Source organism: Rhinolophus ferrumequinum, chromosome 22, assembly GCF_004115265.2.
Source record: "Rhinolophus ferrumequinum isolate MPI-CBG mRhiFer1 chromosome 22, mRhiFer1_v1.p, whole genome shotgun sequence".
Taxonomy (NCBI): domain Eukaryota; kingdom Metazoa; phylum Chordata; class Mammalia; order Chiroptera; family Rhinolophidae; genus Rhinolophus; species Rhinolophus ferrumequinum.
This window is the reverse complement of record NC_046305.1, coordinates 8820381-8844763: the sequence shown is the minus strand read 5'-3', so window position 1 is coordinate 8844763 and position 24383 is coordinate 8820381. Positions and strand designations below refer to the sequence as shown.

Sequence of the window (24383 nt, the reverse complement as noted above, 5' to 3'; positions counted from 1 at the left end):
CTGTACTTTCTCCAGCCAAACTGGATTTCTGTTAGTTCCACAAACACATCGTGCTTCTTCCTGCCTCAGTTCATTTGCATATGCTGTTCTCGCTGCCTGAAGTAGTTTTCTCTCTCTTTGCATACTTAATTTCTACTTATCCTGCAACTTTCAGTTTACATGTGACTTTCTTAAGGAAGCCATCTCTGTTCATCTCAGACTAGGTCAATTCTCACGATTAAATACGCCATATACTTTGGCCTTCAAACTTGTGGCTATTTAACTATTTATAAGTATTCTATCTTCCCTGCTAAACTATAAGCTCTCTAAAGGAAGAGACTCTGCAACATCTCCACAGCATGGTGACTGGCACAGAACAGGTTATTAAATATTTACTGTGATTGTCTCTAATAAAGTAGATGCAAATTAATTTTGTTCTGTTTGATTGAGAATATTTATATATCATCAGTTGAAAACACTTGAGGCTGGCTAGATGTTGCAGACACAAGATTACAAATCTCTGCAGAAAAGAACCATAAATGAACACTTCAATTGTGGTAGTTGAAATATTTTTGCAAATATTTTTAAAAGAATCCTTTTTCCATGTAATTTTAGCACAGAGGGTTTTGATTATCCCAAATGAAATCCTTGATTAGGAAGATTCTTATTAGCAAAAGGAATTCAAGAAAAAAAACTAAAAAGCGCTTTGCATTTGAAATAATGTTTAGCTAAAGAGAGATTTATATGGAGCCTTTTCTCTTGAGAAATCTGTGCAATATTCATTTTTAATGCAGACACTAAACATTCTTGGCAGAATGAGTAAAAAAATTCCAATCAAAAGCTTGAGAGGAGTGCTTATAATTTGGGTGTAATCAAAGAACTGAGTTAACAAAAGGAATTTAGGACACCTTCACTTCAGTTTAAATGAAATCGACACAACTGTACTCTTACATTTTGAGATTCTAATGACCAGTGCAATAAAAATCAGGGCCCAAAGAAAGAAAAATTATGGATAATTCCATTAAACTGAGCAAAGGGCAAGCAAATATATGAGAAATAGGAAAATGGATTATTTCTGCGTACCCTTTGATTTCTGCACCCTTCCCTTATATGTTAAACTATGTTAGTGGCTAACTTAACCAGAAAGGGAATTTTCTGGAAGAACATTGAGTGGCTCACAGTTTTGATAGTAACAAAGGGAGTTGAAGGAAGCTAGAAAGCCAGAAGCATGGCTAGATCAGTCCTGAAATGGCCTGGTAAGGGTACCACTGCCATTACCAGTGGACACCACTCCAGGGATTGCTGCCATTGCCTCACCAAATCCTGATATCACAAAGTGCAAGTGGGATGAATTCTACTTACTTCTCTGTAACAGTACAGATTCAAATCCCAAGTAAGAGTATCCAGTCTACCAAGAACCTTAGATCACTTTTCCTCACCTAGGATTGCTGTGGCGCTGGAGCTGAAGGCAGAAGACACAAAACAAGTATCTGGGCTTTCTGGCCCCTGAGATCCTGTGACCCACAAAAATTCCCAAGTGGAAAATTCCCACAGAGTGTGAGGAGAGGGTAAGATGTGTGCAGCCAAAAATTATAAATATTCATTATTATAGGTCCATCTTTCAGGGATAAGAGAATTTTGCCCTATCCAACCGCTACTATTGCAGCATTTCTACAATTGTAGACAATAGGTTACTAAATTACCAACCACTTGATTTACACACACACACACACACACACACACACACAAATTGATCCACTGACTTTTCTTCTAAGTTTACTAATATTCCTGTTGAGAAAAGAAAACATTTTTCTTTATTCCAAGTTAAATAAGGAAATGGTCACGTGTCGTTAAATTGCAACCATAACACAGTCCCTAACCTCAGAGGATAAATCAGACTATGATGTATTTTAACGAAGAAATTACAATTGAGAGAAGGCAAATTCAGCCATGCGGAGAATCATGAAGTCCTATTTAAAAAGATGCTCCCTTATAGCCTTTTGCTGAAAAAGGGAAGCTAGTCTGGGGCATTGTTCTCTTTACATTGGTTCCTGAAAGAGCCCTCTTGCATTTTTTCTTATCATAGCTGACATTTGTAAATCAAGAGTATTAGCAAAATCTGCCTATCTCTAATCTCAGTTTCACATTTAGATTTGTATATTCATGTTTATACGGCAATTACTCATTCAGGAATACTTATAAATACTATGCCTGTGCTGTTGTTGTTTTACATTACTAATTCCTTGGAATGCAGGAGCTTTGTTTAATTAATTACGTTTAACACCAAACCTTGCTCATTACATGTAAGGCTTTTAATGCTGCTGTTGAACATAATAATAATACTTTTCCTGGCTCTAGCGAATATAATCTCTCTTCCAATAAGACATGGTTGACAAACAACAGTCTGGGAGTCAAATCCAGTCCACCATCTCTTTTTGCAAATAAAGTTTTATTGAAATACAGTCATGCTCATATGTTTACATATTGTCTGTGGCTGCTTTCCTGCTACCATGGCAGAGTTGAGTAGTTGACAGAGACCGTATGGCCCACAAAGCCTAAAATACAAGTCTGGCCACTTACAAAAAAGCTTACTGACCATTGATCTATATCAGTGGTTCTTACCTCAGATCGTAGGATGGGATAACATGTAAAATCCCCAAAAGGTAAAAAAAAATCCCTGGCCCCACACCAACACCTTATATCAAAATCTCTAGGGTCAGAGCAGAAGATATATAGTTTTTAAAAATTCACAGCAAAACTGAAAATCACTGGTCTAATGCAACACTCAGTACCTAGTATAATTTCAATAACTCTCATTCATTGAGTGATAGACATCAGGCATTGTACTTGATACTCTACATGTATTTTCTCATTTTAATCTCCATAAAAACCATCTCAGGTACATTTTACAATCCCTTCGTTTATAGTAAAGGAAATTGAAGCTTTCTAAGCTTAACTTGGAGAAACTCACACAGTTAATAAGTGGTGGAGTTTGGGTGGTAATAAGTCTTTCTACCTGTCCAACACTGACAACAGAAGACAAATATCCAGGTAGAGAAAGACTCTGACTCTTATTCCCTGAGATTTGCTTCTCCTCTGGAGGAGCTGCAGGTATTTCCATTACGGATGTACATTGGCCTGCATGAGAACGACTGGCCTAAGTATGGCTGCAGAACTCGCCTGTTTTTAGAAGGTGGCACAGCTGAGAAAAGACTGGGACATTACAATCAGACTTTATTGAAATGTAGAGGATAAGAGTGAAATAAACTCATGGAGTAACATGAAGCTGAATATTCATCTTCAGTGAGGAGTCTACCATAGGGACATCTATCTGGTTCGTGACCTGCCTCCAACTAACAGAGCTCATCTTGAATCTCTAACCTCTTGAAACATCGTAAAGAACTCTAAAAGTCCAGATCCTACAAAGTTAGGCATGGAGGAAAAAAAAGGTTCGATTCCATCTTGCTTAAAGCACACTTTCAAATTCTGGTTTCCTGAATGATTTACACATGAAATGTCCAACTTTTTCTTAACTGGCTACTCATGACATGATAAACCTAATGTTGCCTAAGAGATAGTGAACATACATTTGTGCTACAGGATATCATTTGCTTATAAAATACATTTGACCGTAATATATCTATAATTGCTTATTTACACAAGATGGAACTCTAAATGAGGTTTAAATCATTAGCTATATAAATATGACTCCTTTCATACTAATCATGAGTCTATTCACATTCTGGTACGTGTTTTCTAGCCTCTTGTGGTGTGACTCAGATAATTTTGGTAATCAGTTTTTTTATTCTAGTATCCTATTGGTTGTTGCTAATGTATACCTCCCAAGCATTGATACTTCATGATGCAAAAAGTAATCAGAAAAAGAAGTGCTTCAGATTTAACTGGGTAGATTTAAAACTGTTCCTTCAACAAGGGTGCGTTTTATTCATAAGTATGGTATTCTTAAAGTGAGCATTTGTTGTTATTATGGGCTGAATTCTGTCCACTCCTCTCCCCCACCAAATCATGTCACAGGCTTAACCTCCAGTACCTCAGAATGTGACTGTATTTGGAGATAAGATTGTTAAAGAAGTAATTAAGGCAAAATGAGGTCATATGGGTAGGTCCTAACCCAATACGCCTGGTGTTCTTGTAAGAGGCAATTAGGACACATACAGACACAGAGCGAAGACGGAGGGAGAAGATAGTCTCCACAAGCCAAGGAGAGAGGCTTTGGAAGAAACCTCACCTGCCTATATCTTATTCTTAGACTTCTAGCCTTCGTGGAATTGTGAGAAAATTTCTGTGGTTTAAGCCATCCAGTCCGTGGTATTTCTTATGGCAGCCCTAGCAAACTAACACCAACAATATCGAAAACCAACAATATTCCACTGAGTTTTGCCCAGTGAAAAGGCAGCTACTTTCTTTTATCACACTGTTTAAAGTAGCGCCTACAAGGAGCCTCTTTGCAGAAAGTTGTTTGATGTCTCTTTAATAAAAGGGTGCTGTTTACTATCACCCTGGGATAAGTCTTAGGAGGTCAACTGAGCTTCAGATATGCTCAATGTTGGGAGGCTTTCACGGGAGGTAAGTCCGCTCAGAAGTAATTGCAGGTAAGAGTCAGAAACATGGTTTTATTTACCTATTTGGCAATCAAGTCTATAGGGATCCAGCTGCAGAATTCCCAGAATTGACTTGGCCTACATCTGCCATGATTACTTTGGATTGTTACCCTGAGTCTAAGGTAACCCCTTAGGCCTAATCCGCAAATGTTGACTTGTGTCTACTTGGGACTGGACTCTAAAGGTGAAGGGTAGGTCAGAAACTATTAGTTTCCTCCTATTTCCTTAGTGTAATGGCTCGAGACATCTATCTGTATTTCTTATTTCTTTTCTAGAGATTTATCTTAATGGACACTGGTAATAGGAGTGAGGTCAGGGGGTGGGAGTAGGCTATGGAGAATCTACGTAGAGGGGAAGAGGAAGGAGGGAATGATGGAGAGGACTCAATTGGCCTCCCATCCTTATTGAACCTAAAGCAGCTCAGAAAATTCAAATGACCCCACTCCAGTACTCCCATTTTGTGCGTGTTTGTGTTTGAGAATGTCATTCCCCACTACCCCTATATAAATGATTTACACTGAAGAGTTCTCAGGTCCCACCTGTACTTTAACCAGGTTTTTTAGTCAATCCAAACTCTATTGCCACACCTCCAATTCCCTATTCCTTGTTCTTCCTCATCCCTACCTGCCCTGAATTGAGAGCTGACTGTACTTCTATGCCTCTGGGTACATATCTAATATCATACATAGTATTGTCACTGGTGAAAAGGTAGGTTCTGTGACATTAGAATTAAGATTCATACTATTTCTTCCTTTTAACTTTCATAGCACTTGGTAGTTTGTATGCAATATCACCAAGCTACTTTATACTCTAGTAGTTAACATGCATGTCTTATTGTATTCCCACTATGGCGTTAATTTTTTTTAAGGCACGGACACATGACTCATTCACATGTGTATTTTCTCCTCCCATCCCAGCCCTTACAGCTCTCTAACCCCCTCCTCAATAAGAGTGTTTATAAATAAGGAGTTGGGTAGATAGGTGGCCTAGCTATCCTTTCTTAGTCTCTATCTCATTTGTTGAAATAAGTGGGTTAGTATCTAAGGTCTTTTCTAGCTTTAATATGACAAACAATGCTGTAGGTGTACAATTACACATTCCAGAGCGATTTGTAAGTATGTAGTATCTTAAAAAATCATTCAGTATAACCTAAAAAGCAGAGGTTATTCTCAAAAAACAAATAAATAAGAACAATATAGTACAGGCATTGAAAAAATTCATCAGGCATTATTCTAATTTGTGTGTGATCTAAAAAGTAGCATTACTTATTTTAGAGCTCATGCCAAGAGCAAAAACATATTTCATGACTTGTCATCCTTATTTGATCAAGAAACTAAAGACTCTAATGACACAAACATAAAATGGTTTTAAAAAAAATTTGAGTACTTACTATGTGCCACGCTCTGTTCTAAGTCCTTCACATGAAATGATTCATTTAATTTTCATAGCATATCAATGGTGGAGGACGAGACAGGGTCTAAATTTCTAGGCATTCCATATAAGAACTAAATAAAATAGAAAATAAAACTAACTTGTTTAAATTGTGTTAAAGCTACAAAATAATGATTTCTAAGTATAATGAATATAAAACACTTAAGCTGTTTGTCTTTAGTAATTCATTCTTAATGTGTTACCTTGGCTCAAGGTAATTCTCAAACACTATTTCACTATATTAATACAAATTTCACTGGATTCAACAATTATATAATTTTAAGTTTAGAAGTTTAAATATATGTAATATAAAAGTCAACATGTCTTATTTAATCTTATTTATATAAATTCGCGACACCCTGAAAAATGTTACCATTACATAACATAGCAATAACTTAAAAACAGCAAAATCAGGAAAAAAAAAGCTTGATTCACTAGCTAAAATTCTTACAGAATTAATTTGGGAATAAAATCCAAAATATCTTTTTTTTCCCTCACTGAATAACCATAGCATTTTTCTTCTAAATAGACTCAGTCTCAGGAGATAAATTATTCTCTGTATCTTTCTATACATTTAGACTAACTGGGTAGCTTAAAGAATATAAACGGCTTCTCTTTCATTAGTTTTTATTGTAAACACTTCAGTGTTTTCTTCAAAGCTGCTCTTCTGCTAAATGTTTCTGTTTAATTATATTGTTAAAATGAATTTTGGGAAGCCCTTCCATTTTCAACTTATGTTTAACTGAAATATTGATGAAATTAATATAACCTAAAAGTCGTATTTTTTAAAGGGAAACTTGAAGGGGCTTTACCAACTGACGTACAACTATTAATAGTTCAAAGAAATTATATTATCTAGGTTGCTAGGTTGTAATGGAAGTTGGGTTACTAGCTTCACCTAAACAAGGGAGGTTGGCATGTTTGCCTAGCAACAGCCGCTAAAACCTTCTGTTGTGGAAGGTTCCCTAGGAGTGAGAAGGGAGGGGGAGGAAAAGCAGGAACAGATTAATTTGTTTCTCCTAGCAGGGGATTGAGGCTTGGCTGTTTGAGGGAGATGGCCCTTAGGTTAGCACTCGCTAGCCCAATCCCTTTGTGACAGCTAGAAATTTACTCTTTGTAGGACTGGGGTTACTAAGTAGTAGGTTGAAGAGGTTACTGATGTAGTCCCACTTCGAAGGCAGTAATTTCCAATCAATAGGAAGACATCAATAGGTCTTCTAGAAAGAAGCTGAACTCTGGAGTACAGGAGGGTGTTAGCAGCTAAAAAAAACTCTTCCCCGCTCAGAGTTTAGGAAGGTGTGTGATATGTTATTTACAAATAATAAAAACACTATCTGTCATAGTGATTAGATTTATCACGATAAAGGCAGAAGCGTCTCTAAATATAGTCCATTACTCTCCTTGGTAGTGATGTATGCAGTGAACAAAGGACAAGAAAGCAAAAATCTCTGCTCTTGGTCAAGACCTGAGGCAAAAAAAGGGACAATGCAGAGAGGACTATTAACTGGGTGATTATTTGAGGACAATCTCCCTCCTCTATTCCAGACGATTCATTTTGAAATTAGGACTGCATGGTATGAAAAGAATTCCATTTCTCTCCCTTCTTAAAAGCAAGGGTTTGGCTACACCGCGTTGTCTTGCAGGGGTCTCCCATTACCCCATATCAAAATGGCTTCTTCTCCTTGAAGAAGAAACTTGCAGTAATTACGAGGTTAGCGCTTAGATGCAGGAGCTCTTGTAGGGGCCAAGTTCTCCTGTCCTCCCCCCAGAGGGCTCTCACGGTGCCCACAGGCCTGGAGAGACGTTTGGGGGCAGTGAGCGTACTGGCCTTCGGGCTGTTTCACCCAGTTGGGAGGCTGGACTCGTTCGGGACTCTGTGAGAGGGGTGACTTGGGCAAAGCTGGTGTGATGGAGAACCTGGATACAAAGAGTTAAGAACAAATTCTTCTGGGGGGTGTGAGGGGAGATATGGAAAAGAAACAAGAGTGGAGGGACAAGACTGAGAAAGTCAAGGGGGTTGGTAGATGGAGGTAGTGCGGGATTGGATGGAAACGCCAGAAATTTTGCAATTCACCTTCACCGTCTGGCCACCTGCCCGCTGGGCGCAGAGGCGTTGGTGGGGGCTGGGCCAGGCAGACGGATGGACCAGTTCTTCGGCTCAGGGCGTGGGTGCGCTCGGGTCCCGGCGGTGAGCGTCGCCAGCCTCGCTCCCGGCGTCGGGGGCCGGTGACTCAGAGCTTTCCTCCTTAGCCCGCCCCGCCCCGCCCCGCCCCTCCGCTCGCCCCGCCCCCGGAAGGAGGGGCCTCGCCCTGATCTCCGCCCCAGTCTCCGGGGCGGGCCGGAGCCCGAGGAAGAGGAAGGGGACGAGGACAACGAGCGACCGGGTGGCGAAGGAGGAGGAGGAGGAGGAGGAAGGGGAGGCCGACCAACAAGATGGCCCCTGCTGCCGGAGCAGCCTCAGCAGCAGCAGGTGGGAGGCCGGAGGCGGCGCTGGCAGTGACGGCCGTGGCCGTGGCCCGGCGGCCTGGGACAGAGTCAGAGTCGACGGTGGTAGCGGCGGCGGCGGCGGCTGCCGCGGCGGTGGCGACGGCCGCGGGGACTCGGAGCTGAGAGGAGCTGCTGCTCGGACCAGCGCGGTGAGCGAGCGGCGGCGGCGGCGGCGGCGTGGGGAGCGGGGCGGCGCGGCCCGGCCTCGGTCGGGAACAATAGGCAGCCGCGGCGGGGAAGGGGCTGTCCTCGCCCGCCCTCCGCTCCTCGGCGGCCGCGTCCGCCCGCCCGCCGGGCCTCAGGCCCCGCCGGCGGCCGAGGGGCTTGTCAGTGGCCGGCGGCCTTCAGGCCTCAGGCCTCCGCGTGCCGCCTGGAGGGCCTGCCCGGGTGGGGAGGCCGGCCGTGGGGAGGTGCGGACGCCGCCCGGGACGAGGGGAGGGCGAGCGCGGCTTCGGCCCGAGGCTTGGGGCCGGCAGGCTGCCCAGGTCCTCTGTGACTCCGGGGGCCCAGGCCGGGAGGCCACTGCGCCCCGGAAACGCTTTTGGACCCTCAGCTTGTGGGGTGGGGGAGGTGAAGGCGTCTGTAAACAGGCGCCGCCTCTGCCTCCCTCCCCCTCAGGGCAGTTCATTTCCCCAACCCCTTAGGCGCTCCCTTTCCCCGGAGGAATGGGTTTTACGACGTCTATTTCCCTGGAGATGGACCGATATAGTCTTTCTTCCCGGCGGCGATAGGCAAATTGTGTATGCAGGTGTCTTTTTTAAAAAAATATGTAAGTGCAGCAACAACAAATGCAAGGTAAAAGGTGATTAGCGATGGAGGATGGAGAGGGATGGACGTCTATCTACGGGACGTTCCTCTTTAAACACCTCCCTGGGCATCAGTTCTCTCTGAACATCACTTATGCCCACGTCCCGGGTGAGAGTGGAACAAGGACGCTTTTGGAGCAGTCATCATAACTCTTGACATCCCAGAATAGTCCATGAAACTGAAAACAAAGCCTTTTACTGGCAACGCAAAGACAAATTGTAATGTTTGAATAGAACTTTTCTCCAAAGGAACCGTTTTTGAATTATTAATGTGCCGCATAAGACACAACAACAGCTCGAAACGGACCTCGTGGAGCATTTCTTCAGGAGACAGATGCGGTTCATCTGCAGGCTAGAACTTCTTGTGTCCTGTCTCATGTTCTAATTTTGTCGTTCAGTAATTTGCCCTAAAATTGTGCAAGACCAGCCCTGTCCTCTAAGTTTGAAATTGGGTTTCTGAAGCAGATTTGATAAGGTTTCAAAACTTGATTATATTACAATTTTCAAAAACTAGAAACAACTGTTGTTGTTTTGAATGTTTAAACTTATCAAGAGACAGCTGTTCATTATATTTGCCCTACTGTAGTGGTATCTGAAACTTCTACAATTACTATTTCTCCTTAACTTAATTTTTCAAAGGCACCTACCACGACAAATGATGGGGGAAAAATCATTTAAGTTTCTTCTATTCCAGTTTCTACCTAGGTGTGCAGAAATTTATATTAATGTTCTTTGGATGCATCCAAGAAGATTGCTCCACTATTTAACATTCAATTGCATAGTCCATCTAGTTTGTGTTCTTAAAAAGGAAGATTGACCTGTGCTGAGAAGATGCCAGTTAATATCGTTCACCTGTGTTTAGGGTAAATTTCTCATTAGAATTGCCTGTCTGTCGTAATTCAAAGCATTTTCAGGTTACAGTATATGAGGTTTAATGAGTCCTTAGGTCTTCCACAAGAGTTGACAGTAAATAGACTAGCAATTGAATAAACATGGAGGTTGAACTATCTCATTGTTTAGGAGTAAAGTATAGTGGATAAATACGAATGGCTTTCCTTTTATGCATAGATGTGTGGATGTTTTGATTAAGTGAAAGAAAGAACAACTTTCACATGGCTCTTGCTTATGTGAATTTTCTGGGCATAAGTTTCACAAAGGACACCTTTCTCTAAGTGCTCAAATCCATGATTTTTTTAAATGCCAAGTTTTGTTAGATCGATACAGCATGCAAGTAAAGTCTATATTGCAACGATTCTTAAATTTATCTGTGACCCTAACATTGCAACAAATGTAGTAACTTATGAATTTGTAAATTGTAAGTTATTAGCGTGCTTTGTTATGGAAAAAAAATCTCTTGTTGTATTATATTATAATCCTAAATTATCATTTGCCTCATGCCTAATACCATTTTTCTAAAAACAAAGCTTTAAGTGTTAGATTTTGTGTTTGAAAGTAGATGTTGACGCAACAATTTATGGGTCGAGTCTGGGTCCCTATATCTGTTTAACATTGAAAAAGTTCTTAGAGAATTCTGTTTTTGTGTCAAACTGTTTTAAAATGTGATCCCTCAATTGTCATATCATCATTATCAGCGTTTATTCTGATTATTTCAGTTCAGATTTTCTCAAGTGGTGTTGAAGAATTTCCTTGTAAGAAGTTTAGGTACCATAGCTTAGGAATCAGATTTGCATTTACTTGGTAATATTGAAAGTTAATAAATGTTTGATTCATTTCAAAAGATTTGACAGTTGTTGGTTTTTGTGGTTTTTTTTGGCCATAAAAATATTAGTGTTTCAAAGTATATTCGTTGAATGAGTAAAACGTTCCCATTTAATTCTCCTAGTTAGGCTATAATGTTGGCGATATCGTTCTCCTTCTGTATATGAAGACTGTGAGGCTAGGAGAAGCTAAGTAAATAGCAAAAAGGCCACACAGTAATTAATAGGTAAAAGAGCTTACTCAAACCCAGGTCCTGTGACAGATTAGATGCTTCATTACTGCTACCATATGTTTCAAGGTTAAACTTTGAAGCATCTAACGTATTGACAGATTCCTAGTTTTGACCATGAACTATGTCTTGTAATCCTGTATTTGTCTTTAGCCCTAATATCCGTTCTAGTATTGTTATTTGTACCCTGCCAAATATTCACTTACAAGTTTGAGAAAGTATTTATTTGTGTGAATTATGACAGAAATACTTATTTTTGCTTTTAGCAGATCTAAATACTATGAATATAGAAACTCATACCGTTTATATACGACAGATTTGTAGTATTACTATGTTTCATGGCTTTAATTATGTAAGCAGCTACTAAGTTGTGCCTTTGAAATACTTTATGAAAATTTAAAAATGACTTTAGTAACATTCAGTGATATTAAAGTTGGGTCAGCTAGCATTTGAAATTCTTCAGTTACATTTTTTAAAGTCATAAACCATTTAGAATTCGGCAGCGTGTTTTTAATCTCTAGATCTTAGGGCTTGAAATGGAGCTTGATAGGATCTAATCAGGCTACTCGTGCATATATCTTGAAAGTGGTTGGCATCCAATAAGATGAAGAATAAGCTGATAAATGATCCTTGTTTGGTGGACACCTTGGAGCAACATGTTCCTTGGCAGGGTGTACTGACCTGGTTTAACTTCAGCCCTGTCAGTACTCCGGTAGTTCAAGTATTCCTTGGGGTTGGATTCCAGTGGATTTAAATTCTCAGACTGGCCTGCATCAAAATAGTCACAGTAGATTTTGAAATCAGCCTGTTCTGTAGGGTCCTCTTTAAGATCTCCTCTCTTTTGTTTAATTCTGGAGTCCAGGCTGGATTTGGACTAGCCCCAGAGGTTATGACATAATATTAATTTTGTCAGGCATTTATACAAAGGAATTTTTCTCACACCAAAGTTTCTTAAGGTAAATTCTATACATTTTCCAGTGTGGAGTTTACTAATCTGAATTAATGTTGCCCTGAATCTCTAAGACAGCTTTAGTGTCTTTGTTTATATCCATATTGGTCAGACTTGTGCCTGTTTACTTATGTGATATTAGACACTTCTTACCAGTTCACAGTGTTTTCCTGATTGGTTCAGGAAAAGAATTCTAGTACAGATTTTGAGTCTACCTTACATGCACAGTGAAGCTGACTGAAATTGCATTCTGTCTTAGAGGAATAAATGTTTTAAGGTTCATTTGTATTTTTCTTTGAAATTATTTACAAATGTATGTCTGAGTAATATTCTTTTGATGTTTGTCAAGCATTTTAGCGCTGATGTCAGTACACTCATTACTGAGCATATATAGTAGTAATTTAACTTTTAATTCATTTTAGCTCAAAATCTCTAAGATCTAAATAGCATTTGCACATGGTAATGTTTTTGAAGAAGAGTTCTAAAGAGGTCAATTTTATCTGTGTATCTTAACATAATTTTTTTCATTGAGTTTTAATTCATATAAAATGAATCATTTTAAAATAAACATTTCAGTGGCAGTACGTTCACAATTGTTTTTTTTTTTTTTTTTTTTTGCAACTACCACTTCTAATCCCATAACATTTTTATCACCCCAAAAGGGAACTCGACGCATTAAACTCCCCATTCCCTCTCCCCCTAGTCCCTGGCAACCACCATTCTAATTTCTGTCTCTATGAATTTAACAACATTATTGTGAACCAAGACTGAGGAAGAGTGCTATGTATAATTGAAATTGCAGAACAAAACTTTGGGGTATGATTGTTAGGAATCAAAAACCACCTCATTCTTTGCGTGCTTCTCTAAGCACAGTAGGCACACTGCCAGGGACTCTTGATGGAAGAAAAGTTGGAAGACACAGCAATTTGCAGTTTTAGTTTTGATCACTCCAAAGAAATTGTTACTCTCAGACTCATTTATATTTCCTCATTGAGTTGAGAGAATTAACAAAATTTCATTGTTATATACAAATGTGAGCAACTAATATTTAGTCTATCTACAATTTGTTTGCCTTTTGGTCTTAATGTATACAGAAGCAATGGTGGAATATTACCAGACTTATTTGGACTTATTTGAGGTTATATTGGGAAATGATTGTTAGATTGAAACTGTGAATCTTATAAATAACTTTATGACTATTTTGTTTGGCTAATCTCTGAGAATATTTAGAGTTATGATTTACCTGACACTCTGCTTTTAATCTCTTATTAAATAAATCTTAGAAACCTTGGTCTTGGCCTCATATCTGACTCCCTCCAAAAACATAGACAATGTTACACAAGGAATTGGTTTGAGCCTTTTTAATTGTTTTAGTTGTTTGAGGGAGAAAAAAATTTTTTTTTCTTTCTGGAATACTGTATAATAAAATTGGGCTTTTGTGAAAATAGAATTGCTTTTAAATTTGAACTTTCAGTTTTGAGCTTTGAAAATATCCTTAAATGTAAATTGGTACTTCCCTAATTAAACTGAAATCTTAAAATTTATGGTGAGAAGTGAAATACAGATTTCATGTTATGAGTAAAGATTTGTAGTAAGTTACAGGAGAGCTAAGTGGAGAAGAATTTAAATTTTGATACTAATCTCCCCTTTTTTAGGGAAAGTTTAATAACTTTAGTAGTAAGGACAACTTAAAGAGTGATGAGAAAGAATTATATAAGAATATTTAGAACTCAATGCAGTAAAATTTCTGCTTTTTTTTTTTAATAGTGACTTTTTCCCCAGGAAAATATAACTATAAATATATTTCTGTGTTTTTATGTATACCTTATTAAGTTTTGATAGTAATACATATTGGAAAGCTAGTGACTAATTGTGAAAATAACATCTTTAAATGGGAGATGTTTAGAAATCTATGTTTGGAAATATGGTTTAGTGGAAGATTTGTAAATAGGATCTTATGTTTTTAGCTTTATTATAGAACAGTATTTCATCTATCCAGGTTCCAGTTTAGAATAAGAAGTAGACAAAAAGACCTTTAATTGTCGCAAAATTAATGAACTGAATCATATGCACAAAGGCATTGGTTTAGAAGCTCTCTTGCTTTGTACGTAATTTTGTGCAGTTTGATGATATGTTTTCTAATCCACAGCAGATTAAAAGGTACAAATTAGATGTGGGAGTACAGTCACTGTTGGTGAGATGGACAGCAAGGGAGGTGACAGGAAAGAAAACCACATTAGCTTGGGGCCATTTGATGTAAGGACAACACCTCATTAGACTCTGAGTATATCGTCAATTAATTATTGTATTGTGCTATATCACTTATTCAAAAGGTTTAGAGAAGAAGAAGAAAGAAAAAGATGGCTCCAGAAATTAGAAGTTCCTGATGATAAATTCATGGTGGGAAAATTAAGTTATGTTTGTAATTTTGGGAATCATAAAAATATGTACAAAGTATATTAGAACATAAACTTTAGAGTCAAATCTAGCTAGGTTCTCATCTTTTATCCCTTAAGTTTTATGATTCTTCATCTCTAAAAACAAATGGTAATAGTTTCCTTTAAAGATTATTTTGAAATTTAAATGAGGTGTAGTATACGTTTAGTATAGTACCTGACATCTAGTACCCATTCAGTAAATGTTGTTTTCCTCCTTAAATTCTGTTTAACAAAAATGATTTAGAAAGAGATTCATCTAGAATATTTGAAAAAGTTGTGCTGTAAAATGTTACTATTCAAGCCACATACGAGCTTTGTATAGTTTGGGATGAACTGTGTTGTACCTTGGGGTGGTGTTCAGAAGTGAAATACCATTCTAATTTTCTTCCCACATTAGTTTCTTTCATTAATATGGACCCGTGCTGTTAAAATACAGATTACTAGCTAACTACATGTGGCTACTTAAATTTAAAATTTTTGATGGACTATATTTTTAGAGTAGTTCCAGGTCTGTAGAAAAATTAGGCTGAAAGTATGGAGTTTCCATGTACACCTTCTCACAATTACCTTTGTTAACATCTTATGCTAGTGTGGTACGTTTGTTATAACTGATGAACCAATATTGATTATTAACTAGAGTCCATGGTTTATATTAGGGTTCCCTCTTTGTGTTGTACACTTCTATGGGCAAGATTGTCTTCTTTCACTTAGCAATGTATGTTTAAGTTTCTTCCACGTCTTTGTGGCTTGATAGTGCATTTTACTGCTAAATAATATTCTATTGTACTTAATGTGGATAAATTTAAGTTTTAATTAATTAAAACCAAATAAAATTTAAAATTTAGTTCCTCAGTTGCACTAGCCACATTTCAAGAGCTCAATAGCCATATGTGGCTAGTGGCTACTATATTGGAGAACATAGATGGAGAACTTTTCCATCATCTCAGAAAGTTCTGTTGAATAGTGCTGATACAAGCTATTCCCCCAAGGTCCAGTTCTTCATTTATATTCACTCTCACAGAGAATTTACCTATTTACATGGCCTCAAGTTGTCCTCAAGCCTACATTGTCAATGCTTTGTTCCTTAGTCTGTTGGCAGCCCTAAACTTTACATAATTTAAATTCCTTTACTCCCCCAAAGACCCAGCCTTTCCAAATACTGTCCATCACAGTAAGGTTTCCTCAGTTTCCTATCAGAACATCGTCTTTTACTGCACTCTTCTTTGTTCCTAAAATCTGGAGTCATGTTTTTCTTTCTTACTCTAAACATTTTGATTATTTATCAAAGGTATAAAGATCTCTCAGAGCAAATAAATGATAGAGTTGAGATTAGAATCGAGATCTCCCTGTTTTAGTTCTCTCTGGGGGTCCCCACAAGTTGGGGTTGCTTTTACAATCACCTTTGAAGTTACAGTTGCTTTTAAAGTGGTTATCGCGGGCTATTTGATTATGTACTATGTAATTTAAAATATACTAACCAAAAGTATAGAGGCTGTTGCTACAAATTTAGTAAATAATGATGTATTCTTTAAACATTTAGAATCATTTTTAAATGAAGAAATTTATATTTAGCATATTTTTCTCTATAATTTTTGATGAAATTTCCTTTCCTCCACGTATGATCCATTTTAGATAATAAAAATTAATTGACAGTACTAATAGGAATTGGCTGGTAATGATGAAGAGAATTTGACTGAACATTGCTGGCACCCAAAATTCTCCCTTGGCACTAATTTACATTTGGATTCTATTCAAAATACATGTTGATCTGTAAAATCCAAATTGCTTACCACATGAACTTGTATTTTTCTAAATTCGTTATGTTAAAGTTTCCAAAGCTTGAAAAATGGAGAGCCTCATGTCAGTTTCCTCTGCTTTTTGAAGTAGTCTGTACCTCTACATTTGCTGAAAGTAGCCATCGTCTTGATTTGACCGTCTCTATGTACTGGCTATGCTTACTCAAAAGTCCATTTTAGGAATACTATTCGGCGGTAAGAAAAGATGAAATAGGACCATTTGTGACAACATGGATGGATTTTGATATTATTATGCTAAGCGAAATAAGTCAGACAGAAAAAGCAGAGAACCATATGATTTCACTGATATGTAGTATATAAACCAAAAACAACAAAAGAACAAGACAAACAAATGAGAAACAAAAACTCATAGACACAGACAATAGTTTAGTGGTTACCAGAGGGTAAGGGGGGTGGGGGGTGGTAAATGAAAGTTAAGGGGATCAAATATATGGTGACAGAAGGAGAACTGACTCTGGGTGGTGCACACACAATGGGATTTATAGATGTAATACAGAATTGTACACCTGAAATCTATGTAACTTGACTAACAATTGTGCCCCAATAAACTTTAATTAAAATAAAAAATAAATTTTAAAAAAAGTCCATTTTATTTGAGACATTCTGTTAAAGAGTTTAGTCTTCCATATTTAAATACTGGCCTTTAAAAAAACAACACCTGGATTTTAATCTTCATTTTGAAATGTTTTCCCTGTAATTACTGCTCTTAAAACTCATGTTTTATATGTCAATTTTTACATTAATTACCCCATTGATAGCAGTTTTTGAACTATTTTGATTTAAACTGTCACTCTTTGCTTGAATCTAGCCTCTTTATTAAAAACTTAAAAAAATACATGTAACTATTTAGAAAAATTGAGTTATGGGTTCTTTGGATTGACTCAGTTGATCTGCATCAGTTTTTTCAGAAATGTAATTTTATTATGTATGTCTGCAGTTGATGAAAACCTGCTCATAAGGGCACAAAAGGTCCTTTCAATTTATTCTCTTCTACCGTGTTTCCCTGAAAATAAGACCTAGCTGGACCATCAGCTCTAATGCATCATTTGGAGAAGAAATTAATATAAGATCCGATCTTGTTTTTATATAAGATCCGGTATTGTATTATATATTTTATTACAATATCGGGTCTTATATAAAAATAAGACCGGGTCTTATATAACATAATACAAAACCGGGTCTTATATAATTTTTACTCCAAAAGACACATTAGAGCTGATGGTCCAGCTAGGTCTTATTTTCGGGGAAACACGGTACCACTATTTTTTTAAATGTTGGCTTATTGGAATAAAATCCCTAGAATGAAAACGTGAGATGTAAATCTCTTTAAATGTATTTAAGAGTAACTTGGACTATCACAAAGCCTTGAACAGGTAATAATCTTATGAAAGCATTACTGAATATTAAAGTGGTAGCACCTGTTCCCCTAACAATTGGCATTCATTAATTCACTGTACTCAGAAGTTAAGATAAAACTTGAAGCATCCTGTTAAGTGCATAATGACAAAATGGTGAGTGAGGCGGAGGAAGGGAAAGAAGGGGGAACAGAATTCCATCAATAAGATCTCCACATTTGAGAGAGATTTCAGGTTCAGTTGTTGATCATTTTTATTATCTTTTTGTTTTTAAAGACTTTATTTTTTAGAACAGTTTTGGATTCGTAGCAGACTTGAGAAGAAGGTACTGAAATTTCCCATATACCCCCTGCACAGGTACACAGCCTCCCCCATTATCAACATCCCACCAGAGGGACGTTTTGTTACAACTGATGAACCTACGTTGACACTTAAAAGTCCATAGTTTACATTAGGGCTCACTCTTGGTGGTGTACATTTTGTGGGTTTGGACAAATGTATAACGACATTTGGTAATTGATAATCCATCATTATAGTGTCATGCAGAATATTTCATTGCTCTAAAAATCCTCTGTGCTCCGCCTATTCATCCCATCTCACCACAGCTCTTAGCAACCACTGATCTTTTTTATTGTTTCCATAGTTTTGCCTTTTCCAGAATGTCCAAGAGTTGGAATTGCTGAAAAAATCTTGCACGGCCAAAAGCTTTTCTAAAAGAAAGGGTCTGTTGAACTATATACTAGCCAGAAAAGGACCAGGTCCTGGGGCATGCAATCTAAACCACCAGCAGCAGGGCTGGATGGAGAAGACAGCATGTCCACCATCCTGGGATTGACCAGCAGTTTGGGGAAGAAAGATCTAAGTTGCTTTGAAAGAATTACATTGGCTACAGATAAAAGGGATGGGAGAAGGTGAAGTGGGGCTGGTTCTGGGATAGGTGTGTAGTCCGTACGGAAGAAGAGTTTGCTCTTGAGGATTGGTGGTGAGCAATAGTCTGCACAGTTCACGCATAAGCAAGATGCAGTGCCTGCTGGTGGTTGGCTGTTTGGTCTCTAGATAATTGTGGAAATACGTACTCATCTTTGGGTTGTTTCCCAATTTTGTAGAGCTTTTTAGGGAAAGATGCTATGAACATTTTTGTATATGTTTTGGTGGACATAAGTAGTCATTTCTTTTGTATAAATACCTAGGAGTGGAATTTTGGGGTTATTTTGTTTGGTTTTGTTTGGCCTAAATAGATATTGCCAGTTTTCCAAAGTGAATGTACCAATTTCCAGTGCCATCAGCATTATATGAGACTTTTACTTGCACATATTTTCTTTAATACTTGGTATTGCAGTTTAAAAAAGTCTTTAGCCATTCTGGTAGGTGTATCTCATTGTCATTTTAATTTAAATTCCCCTCAAGAGTAATAATACCCTGTAACTCTTCAATAAGCATATAATATGCTTGTTGGCCATTTGGATATCCTCTTTTGTGAAATGTCTGTTCAAATCTATTGTCCTTTTTTTTATTAAGTTGTTTGTCATGGAAGGAAAACAGAGCAGCAGTTGTAAGGAGGGTGGGGGAAGATGAGAATAAAGCTGGAGGCAGAGATCAATTAAAAGGTTACTCTGTGATCTAGGTGAGAGAGACTGTACTCCATGAGGCCGGGGACTTCCTTTCATTCAGGCTGGTATCTTCCGGTATCAGGACACTGGCACATAGTAGGTGCTCAAAAAGTATTATTATTTATTTTAACTGAATGAATGTGGACCTCAATCAGGGAAGTAGAGATGGAAAGGAAGCTATAGATACAAGAGATAATAAAATGCCTTCATGGGAGTAGAAGAGGATGGAATTAGGGTGAGTACCAGATTACCTGGTATGTACATTGAGTGTCAAATTGGATAGTGCTGTCATCAAAGAAATAAAGACTACAGAAGGAATTACCAGTTTAAAAATAGCGATAAGTTTAGTTACTGTGTGGACTGGAGCATATTACCTGACATCTGTACTTCAGTTTCCTCAACTCTAAAATTTAGCCGTACTGATGCCTAATAGGGTCATTGTGTGGCCTAAATGAGATAAAACATATAAAACGTTTAGAATAGTGTTTGGCACATAGAATGGACTCCAGAAGGTTAGAGATAGAAACAAACAAAAATCCGTCTTTATGGAGCTTACATTTTAGTAGTGGTGGGTGTATATATAACAAAATAAGTAAAAACATAGCATATTGGATGGTGAGAAGTATTATGAAGAAAAAATGAATCAGGAAAGGCATGAGAAGCAGTTGTGCATGGTGATAGTGGAATTGGGGTTGAGGGATCATTTTAAATAAGGTGATCAAGTAAGTCACTCCCTAAGGAAATTCACACATTATGCCTGTAGGGAAATGGGGCAAAGATTCAGGGTTAGGGAAAGAATGGAATAAACTGTTCATAATTTTTTTTTTTAAGATAAAGCAGAGCTCCCTATTTTTACCAAATAGAGTGTAATATTAGGTTTATCTGTTTTCTTGTGTAGCCCACAGCAGTTACTTACCTCAGCCTTTTATCCTCTCCTCCCTGCATCTCTCTCTCGCTCTCCCTCCCTCTCCCCCCCAACCTAAGCATGAATTTAATCCCTAAAAGATTATCATTACATATTTTGGAGGAGGTGTTTCATGTTTAATTCTGATATATTAGCAACAAATTAGTAGGTTCTCTAACAGTAGTTACTACTTGGGAATCAGCAAAATATCTCCTTCTGTAATTTATATACACGCATGTTCCAAACCGCGTTATGTATATAAATAAGATATACTGTAGTTGTAGGCGTCTGTGTTTGGAGTCCATGTAGCAATTTGTTCATTCTTTTAAACTTCTCAAAATGAAATTTGCCTGGGATAACAGTCTAAAAATAATTCTAAAATAGAAAGTGAACCTTTTTGGTTTTTTTGGTAGCATCATTTTTCAAGTATGTGCAATTGAAAGTCACAGTGACTGTTTTCTGTAAATAGTTTGAATTCTAGCAAGTATATTCCACAAAAACAGAAATAATATAAATGTCCTTAAGCCTAGGCCACTAGATTATGGGCACAATGCATTTTAATAACACTAATATTGTTATTTTATTAACTATGCTAGATTATATCTTTAAAAATGCAAAAATTCAAAAAAAAATGCAAAAATTCCCTGGGTCAGAATATGCACTTGAGTATCACTTGACTATTGCAAAAAAAGCATGTTGCATATCCCGTTTACCTACTCTGAATACCTCTGCCTCCTTTCTCTTTGTTGCCCAGTTCTAGAATCAGTCAAAGCCCTGCGGTAGCAACCAAGTGCCACAAGGAAGTGTAAGGCATAAGGTCCCTGGAAAAAAGCAATAGAAGCAAGTAAAAGGAAAGAAGTGGGAGCTATTAGTGTGACATGCGCTGCTGTGTTTTCATAAGTGAAGACAGGATTCTTTATTCTCAAGTGTTGTTATTGACACCTATTTTTGTTCCTTCAGTTCAACAAGAAATTTGCTGCATTCAAAATCCAAATGTCAACACTGCTCCAAAAATGAGTTCGTAAAAGGTAGCTTCCTAACTGGGGTCAATTTAACAGGAGTGCTTTGTGACATTTTAAAAATATAGATGTAGAAAAACTTAATGTGTAATGTTGAGTGAAAGAAGCCAAAATACAACGGAATATGTACTGATGATTCTGTTATATAGGATTTTAAAACAAACAGAAGTGATCTGGAGTGTTAGACGTTGGGGTAGTAGAGAATAAAGGGGTGGCGAGGGCCCTTCTGGGGTGCTGCTAATGCACATCTTGGGGGTACCGCTGTGCTCACCTTGTGATAAGTCATTGCGCTGAGCATTCTTACCTTTCTGTGTATGTTATACTTCAGTACATAAAATTGGGATTCATTTTCTAGTTCAGTGCGCATTATTTCTCAGTGAAGTGTTCTAATAAAGTATTCCTTTGGCTCTCTTCAAAGGAAATGCAGTAGTTGCTATCACCTGATTTTTCAAATGGATAAATAAACTGGTAGGCCTAAACAGTTTCCCAGTCCTGTACTGGCTAGCATATGGCCTGTCTTGGAGAGGTTCCATAGGCACTTGAAAAGAATTCTCCTGTTGTTGGTGTAGTATTCTAAGGGTGTCTTTCAGGTCCAGTTGGTTTATAATGTTATTCAAGTCTCATGTATATCCTTGTTAAGCTGTGTAGACGATTCTGGGTGGTAAGGCCCTAGGTTTCCTCCCTGTCCGCTTTTCTTTAGGCCTGTGGACTGTCTGTTGGAGAAAACGTAAATACTGCAGCTTGATAAGTTTGCTAATGTATATTGGCTAGCTTCTTCTGTATTACTTCTGTATTACAGTCAGAGAGCAAATAGCAAGAGAGGAAGAAAACCCAAGATAGTGTCTGAGTTTAAGGAATTTGCAGGCCAGTTATAGCCTAGCCTTGCTTTATTGAGGTCACGGTTATCAGAGATACCAGTTAAGAAACTGTCACAGTAATCCAGGTAAGAGATGTTGGTATCCTAAACTAAGGTCTTGGGAATGGGTGGGAGGATTTTAAGACACAGTAAAGGAATACAGTGAGTAGGGCATGGTGATCGATTCGTTGAGGGGGAGGATTTGAGGAAAAGGAAGTAGTCAACGATGATCCTCATGCTGTGTCAACAGCTAAGTCCCTCAATCATTGACAGAGAATAAAAGGTTAGGGAAGGGTGCAATGTTTTGAGACTGGAGTTGGACATGGGTGACTGGCTAGCTGGTTATGTGGCCCTGGTACTCGCAAGAGAGCTCAGAATTGCCATGTAGATTTGGAAGTCAGCTTCTAGTCGGTAGTTGAAAGCTGAAAATAGATGACATCACTCAAGGACATTTTGTAGAGAAGAGAATCGAGGAACGAATTCTGAGGAACTACACATATTCCAGGGATGAGCAGAGAAAGAGAAGCCCTCAAGAGAGACACGCAAGGAGTGGCCTGCCACTTAGTGTGATTCTTGCACTGCCATTATAGCAGTGAAAGGGGCAGCATTTGCAAGAGTAGCTGGTGACATTATTAAATACTGTGTATATATGGGAAGAAATAAGATAAGGACTAAGATGGAACCATTGAATTTCATAAGATGGTTCACGTGCTAGTTAAGAGTCGTTTCACAATAGTGGTTGGGATAAAGTGATAGTTTGAAAACTGAAAAGTGAGGGGTGGAGAAGAGCATTTAGGAGAAGACGGATTGAATGACTTTTTTAAAAAATAAGACAGGTTGGCGATAGAAATGTGCTTTTTAGCTCCTCTGAACAAGGATTTAAGTGTGCTGGTGGGAAAAGAGCTGGTAAAGACGTGTAAGTTGAAGAAACAATATTAGTGTTGCTCCTTAAAATGTCTCAATTCCACTGGGTTCCTCAGGAGTCTATAGGTTGGTATTTAACAATCTAAAATACAAGTTTATGAGGAACAAGTTAGATTTTCTTTTCATTGTGAGCATTTTCCCTTACATTCAAGATATTGAGTACTTGCCAATCAGATTTGTCATCGTGTCTCAAAATAACTCCTGGGACATAAGGAGCAAACTTCCTCTATAATAAGGAGTCGTTATTGTGGAGGGATGATTTCAAACTGTGACCTGAAAAGCTGTTTAAAGGCTTCTTAAAATATTTGCCTAGTCTTCAAAACTTTTGACTGAGTAATCTTTATGATTTAGCAAAGAGCCTTAATTAAGGAGACATCAATTTTCACAAAGAAAACCAGTTTCAGAAATTTGCCCTTCATTTGAAAGCAGTTAACAAGATAGCAGATCAATTTAAAATGCCTAGTATGTTCCAGAATATTCCTGATTTGGGTTATTAGTTCTTGGAATGATCTGGATGTTTGGATTACCACTAAATGGTGATGACGTATTTACTAACTTGATATTAATAGTAATAGTATATGTAATATTTCAGCAGTGTTAATGCAAAAACTGAAAAAAGAAAATTTCCCTTTGCTGTTTTGCTACAATGGATAAGTCTTTTTCTGCTTACTACCTCACAGTCCCTTTAAAGGCAATGCTTTTGAGTCTGGCCTTTTCATTCTACCACCTTTAATAATGGCTGATGTCCTCTTCAGTGTAGCAAATGTACACCTAACGTAGAACTGAGCTTCAAACTATGTACACAAAGTTAGAGACTGATTCACTTCCTAGAGGACTGTTTCAACTTCAGATCAGCTTCTCCATGAATGGCTTTTATCTTCCTTACTGTTTCTTCTCTTAAATTTGGCATTAGGTTCCAGGTCGAAATGTTTCTTTTCGTCCCTCTGAACACTGGGAAAGTAAGCCACCTAAGTTAACCCTTTGCAGCTTTCTCAACCCTTCTTTATCATGATCCATTTTTCAGGCTTTTCCACCCTGAATCAAAAGCCCTTCTCTTTATTCCTATCCCAAATATTTCTCCATTTGTACTAACATTAGCATATTTATATCTAGGATGTTGTGTACAATATAGGGTTACAATTCAACCCGTATATTTTTGGAAGAGGTATTTTAACAGTCAGAATTGGGTCTTTCTTCACAGGATTATTGCTGGAAAAACCTTGAGCCTCCTCAAAAAT

The 24383-nt window shown here is 37.9% G+C and overlaps 1 protein-coding gene across 3 annotated transcripts in view; it reads left to right on the top strand.

The window, feature by feature from the left end:
* The first annotated feature begins 8427 nt into the window (after window positions 1-8427).
* RC3H1 (ring finger and CCCH-type domains 1) overlaps window positions 8428-24383 on the top strand; it is a 56695-nt gene continuing 40739 nt past the window's right edge. For 2 of the 3 annotated variants that reach the window (XM_033092423.1, XM_033092424.1), the window contains exon 1: window positions 8428-8668. The gene's annotated coding sequence lies outside the window, so the exon portion shown is untranslated. The remainder of the gene's footprint in view (window positions 8669-24383) is intronic. The other variant, XM_033092422.1, reaches the window with a different exon arrangement.